This window comes from Schistocerca piceifrons, chromosome 11 (assembly GCF_021461385.2).
Source record: "Schistocerca piceifrons isolate TAMUIC-IGC-003096 chromosome 11, iqSchPice1.1, whole genome shotgun sequence".
NCBI classification, from domain to species: domain Eukaryota; kingdom Metazoa; phylum Arthropoda; class Insecta; order Orthoptera; family Acrididae; genus Schistocerca; species Schistocerca piceifrons.
In genome coordinates this window covers 101,043,094-101,049,093 of record NC_060148.1, presented here as the reverse complement: position 1 = coordinate 101,049,093, position 6,000 = coordinate 101,043,094, and the positions used below count along the sequence as shown (strand labels likewise).

The window sequence follows — 6,000 nt, the reverse complement described above, 5'->3', positions numbered from 1 at the left end:
TGGCTGAAATTATTCAAAAAAATTCACAAAAATTGTTCGAAATATGAATTAAGTGATATAAAAATTGCTTAAAATTCTGATTTAATCTTCCCGCCCCAAAAGAATCTCGAAAATTCGGCGTCAAACAGCTTCCTCATGTGGTTTCCCCCCTCAATCACAAGATTATCGACATCTTTATACACTTTCAGGCGCGAACGCCTTCTCATCCAACAGGAAGAATATAGAAAAGGCCAAGGACTGTTTGGAACAGCGAGAGAAATGTAGCAGTGAAGATCTTCTCAATCTTGTAGCTCTACAAATCTGGTCATCAGTTGTTGGGCGCATCGCTGGACCGGGACCACTGTCATGGCTGGACGTAGTGCTGACGGCAAGTGGGAGGCGCCTCCAGAGGGCGAATAGTGGTCTGTCCGGGGTGCGTATCTCGGAGAAGGAGAGGGAAAGGCCACTGAAATGAACATCTCGTGGTGGGCAAGTACGTCGATGCCGGGCAATGGAGTGGGCAGAGGCTGGGAACGAACAGCATCTGACGTGGCCCACGTGGCTTTCTGCTAGTCAGAGGTTCCAGCCACTCTGTTCCGCGATCGCTTATCTCAGTCTCTGCAGTTTCGGGCTTCGTGCGATGACTGAAAGGAGGGACCGCATTTCGCAGTGAAACAGTTTAGAAATACCAAATGCATCACTTTGCATTACGGTGCCAGAATGGCCACTGGGCTACAGAATACGCGATATGATTTCACTCACTGGGTTTGCGTAAGAGCAAGAATTCTTAGTGTTTCGGCTAAGATCACATGGCAGAAATATTTCGAACGTCAGACCTATCCAAGTGTTATCGTTGAGGGCGCGGAGGGGGGAAGGAAGGAGGACTGAGGGAGGGAGGAGGTCTCGAGGAAAACTGCGGACAGAGTGGGTGGGAGGCGGCAGCCCAGTCCAGCTCAAGAGGCGAGCCTCGCTGCCGACCACCACTGCACTGGCTGCCGCGGCTCCCGACGTGTCTGGTGAGTCTCCACGTACTCCCTCCATCAACGTACGGTAGGTGTATGCTGTGACTATAACTTCGCTCGATTTGGCAGTCTCCTGTTCTCAGTGTTATCCACACTTAAAAGCAGTGGCTATGAAAACGGGGGAAAACTAAAGGAAGGCCGAGACGTTTTTCTCTTTTCCCATCTATTTTCCTCTGCCTGTAGCGTGACAGCTCATATTATGAACTCCTGTGTTGTATCATGTCAGCTATGATCTTTGGTAAATACTGATTCTTACAGCACAATGGAAATAATGGTGCTACTAGCAGTAGTTATTATTGTCCCGAGTTGCATGGTTTCGATACTGGTTTCAGAACGAATGTTGCTTTTGATGTATACTTGTCAGATCTAAATGACAACTGCAGCAGGCGAGGCTTCCGCAATAAAATTTTCCCTCCGCACCAGAGTGCGCCTAATATGAATCTTCCTGGCAGAGCACTTTCCAGAGAAAGTCAAATGTCCCGAGTTCGAGTCTCGGTCCGGCACGCGGTTCTGATCTGCCAGGAACGTTTCAGGCGACAGTTGCTGGAAGACTTCTACAGAGTGGTAATGTACCTAACATCTATCTGCCAGCTGGAAGAAATTCAGATGCTCTGGGTTCATAAATGTTTTTACTAAACTAAGTAACAACATGGAGGAAAGTTGGATGTTGAATTTATGTAGAGGCTGATTCCAGAAGTTTGCTCAACAACGTTGTGCACAACAGCAGGTGTTCGAAACGACGACTAATTGGAACGCGTGCAGCCTTATCTGTGCAAGTACGTGACATACACGATGCTACATATCCCAGTCACTGGATAGAATGGGGAAACCAATTTGCGTGTCTCCTGCGTTCCCCTCATCGGACGCCTCTTAATGTTTTTTATCTCTTCTCATATCAACAACATCGTCTACATGACACGGTGTCTGTAGAAGTTCAGTTTCGTTAACACATGTTGCCGTACAATTTACAGTCCCTCACTCACGTTGGATGCCGTCACTTTATTTGATGTCACACTTTTGAGAACGGGTGTTTTGGTCCTGACATTAAATAATTTGTGCATTACTTAATCAGTTTATTACTTCCCATTCGATCAAGCACCAAGTCGGTACACACTCAAGTTTTATATCAAAGTCCGCACCATTGCAGTAGTTCACTCTATTTCTCAGACGAAATAACTCTTTTATTTCGCACACAATCGCTCTTAGTGTAACGTATACCCGTGTTCTGCAATAACTATTAGTTCCTTCTCGTACTTCCCTTGTCTCCACACTTCTTCTTAATAATCTTATATCGTTTTCGTCGATACACAGCTGACCTTTTCTCTTTCCTTCTGTCTTCTGACTTCTCTGTCGATAATTTCCAAACGAATAGTGGTCTCTCCACACATTTTTGTATTTTAATTTGACAGCGCTGTTGTGTTACTTTGCTGGCTACTTTACCTTTTCCTTAGTTCCTGTGTGCTCAGACTACTTCCACTGCCGGCGTGCTATATTTCGTTTCCACGTAAAGCACAGTCCGACTATTACTATATTCTTTTCAGTAAAATCATTACTTTTCCTACTATTAAAACAAGACTTCCCTCCGACCCACCTGTACACAACCACATCCTTTGTTCAGCTAACTCGCTTTCGTCTTAACAAAATTTCTACATCTGCATCTACATCTATGTGATTCCTCTGCTATTCAGAATAAAGTGCCTGGCAGAGGGTTCAATGAACCACCTTCAAGCTGTCTCTCTACCGTTCCACTCTCGAACAGCGAGCGGGTAAAACGAGCACCTAAATTTTCCTGTGCGAGCCCTGGTTTCTCTTATTTTATCGTGATGATCATTTCTCCCCATGTAGGTGGGTGCTAACAGAATGTTTTCGCAATCAGAAGAGAAAACTGGTGATAGAAATTTCTTGAGAAGATCCTGTCGCAACGAAAAACGCCTTTGTTTTAATGATTGCTACTCCAGTTCACGTATCATGTCTGTGACACTACCTCCCCTATTTCGCGATAATACAAAACGAACTGCCCTTCTTTGTACTTTTTCGGTGTCATCCATCAGTCCCACCTGATGCGGATCCCACACCGCACAGCAATAATCCAGAATAGAGCGGACAAGCGTATAGTAAGCAGTCTCTTTGGTAGACCTGTTGCACCTAAGTGTTCTGCCAATGAATCGCAGTCTTTAGTTTGCTCTACCCACAATATTATCTATGTGATCGATCCAATTTAGGTTATTTGTAATTGTAATCCCTAAGTATTTAGTTGAATTTACAGCCCTCAGATTTGTGTGACTTATCGCATAACCGAAATTTAGCTGATTTCTTTTAGTACTCATGTGAATAACTTCACACTTCTCTTTATTCAGGGTCAATTGCCACTTTTCGCACCATACAGATATATACATCATTTTGCAAGTCGTTTTGGTCATCTGATGACGTTACAAGACGATAAAGACAGCATCATTTGCAAACAATCTAAGACGGCTACTCAGGTTGTCTCCTATGTCGTCAATATAGGTCAGGAACAACAGAGGGCCTATAACACTTCCTTGGGGAACGCCGGATATTTCTTCTGTTTTACTCGATGACTTTCCGTCTATTACTACGAACTGTGACCTTTCTGACAGGAAATCACGAATCCAGTCGCACAACTGAGGTGATACTCCGTAGGCATGCAGTTTGGTTAGAAGACGCTTGTGAGGAACGGTGTCGAAAGCCTTCTGGAAATCTAAAAATATGGAATCAATTTGACATCCCCTGTCGATAGCACTTATTACTTCATGAGTATAAGGAGCTAGTTGTGTTTCACTAGAACGATACTTTCTGAATCAGTGATGACTATATGTCAATAAATCGTTTTCTTCGAGGTACTTCATAATTTTCGAATACAGTATATGTTCTAAAACCCTACTGCTAATCGACGTTATTGATATAGGCCTGTAATTCAGATGATTACTCCTACTTCCCTTTTTGGGTATTGGTGTGACTTGAGCAATCTTCCAGTCTTTAGGTGCGGATGTTTCTGTGAGGGAGCGGTTGTACATAATTGCTAAATATGGAGCTATTTTATCAGCATACTCTGAAAGGAACCTGACTGGTATACAATCTGGAACGGAGGCGTTGCCTTTATTGAGTGATTTAAGCTGCTTCGTTACTCTGAGGATATCTTCTTCTACGTTTCTCATCTTGGCCGTTGTTCTTGATTGGAATTCAATAATATATACTTCGTCTTCTTTGGTGAAGGAGTTTCGGAAAACCGTGTTTAATAACCCTGCTTTGGTGGTACTGTCATCAGTGACTGCACCGTTGTTATCGTGCAGTGAAGGTACTGATTGCGTTTTCCCACTGGTGTGCTTTATATATGACCAGAATTTCTTTGGGTTTTCTGCCAGATTTCGAGACAGAATTTCGTTGTGGAAATTATTAAAAGCACCTCGCATTGAAGTACGCGCTATATTTCGAACTTCTGTAGAACTTTGCCAGTCTTCGGGATTTTGCGTTCTTTTGAATCCGGAATGCTTTTTTCGTTGCTTCTGCAACAACGATCTGACCCGTTTTGTGTACCATGGGGGATCAGTACCATCAATTTGCACAAATTAAAATTCTCATACAGGGCTAAAGTATTCTCTTTTACTCACAAAGCATTAGGAATTTTATACTCACTGCGATTAATTTAGTTTAAGATCAGTAATGCCTACTTGTGTTGGCAACAGGTAATTATTGCTTGTCTGAAATCTCACTTTTAAGTCGCTGGAAGGCGATATAGTTTTATGAGGATTAACAACAAGAGTGTGCCTTTTACCGATGTCTTTATGGGGCCTCGCACGCCATTTCCCCCCATTCCGAGGTCAGTTTCATTCCTGCGACACCCTTCGATCTCTGTTATGAAGGTCAGTCTCCACCAGTGCAGAAAGGATTCCGTTAACGCCACAGCTGCCCTGTAGAACTTTGTGGCCTACACAGTCAAGGACTTTGGCACAAAATATACAGCGGAATATTTGATTTTGCTTACCTCTGCAGTCATTCATTTTCTGAGGTTCGGTCCTGTTTTCTCTATACAGAACGCTTGGCAAAAGTCAAAGTGAGCGCTGTTAAGACGTTCTGGTCAGCCACATGAGTCAGTATTCTATCCGAGTTACACTCTCATAGACTTTTGAAAAGAATTGAAGTACTCTAGTAGGTCTGGAACTAATTTCGCTTATCTGCGTTTTTACAGATCTCTGTTTCCAAGCGTCATTAAAGTCTGTCAGGAAGTACGGCCCCAGTCATTAAATGATCACATGCAGACTTAATAATATTCCTATCAACTTCGAACCAGATTAAAATAGAAATAATTCAATTGCGCCTGTACTGGGTTTGTTGCCACTTTGAAGAAGTAACGCCCGCATCTCGTGGTCGTGCGGTAGCATTCTCGCTTCCCAAGCCCGGGTTCCCGGGTTCGATTCCCGGCGGGGTCAGGGATTTTCTCTGCCTCGTGAAGGCTGGGTGTTGTGTGCTGTCCTTAGGTTAGTTAGGTTTAAGTCGTTCTAAGTTCTAGGGGACTTATGACCACAGCAGTTGAGTCCCATAGTGCTCAGAGCCATTTTTTGAAGAAGTAACCAGAGTCGCTATGGCAGAAACTGACACGGTAGCGGGTCGGCCCCATATGGTAATCAGATTATGAGGGAGAAAATGTGGCCCTGATAATCTGTTTTTCATAATTTTTTAGTTTCTCGTCGTAATAAATTGTGCTTCGTTTTCTCCACACATTACCCATCCACAAAATTAGTAGGAACTGACCCTTTGCACAGATACTAGGTACACTCTTGGGAACAGCAGTTATACCTGTGTGGAATGCTACTTCACAACTACGAAAGGTCGACCATTATCTGAAGAAGGAAAGGAAGGACTGAAAACCGTACCTCTTATTGTTGATAAACTGAGGAAGGAATGAGGTAACAAGTCCACATGAGCATTTTACACTATGTCCAGAACACACATGATCACACTGCCATGCATGTGTTGACCA

The 6,000-nt window shown here is 43.5% G+C and overlaps 1 protein-coding gene across 1 annotated transcript in view; it reads left to right on the top strand.

Annotated features, from left to right (window-relative positions):
• Nucleotides 1-931: 931 nt before the first annotated feature.
• LOC124719750 (ankyrin-3-like) overlaps nt 932-6,000 on the top strand; it is a 101,634-nt gene continuing 96,565 nt past the window's right edge. Inside the window, exon 1 of the mRNA XM_047244950.1 lies at nt 932-1,029. The gene's annotated coding sequence lies outside the window, so the exon portion shown is untranslated. The remainder of the gene's footprint in view (nt 1,030-6,000) is intronic.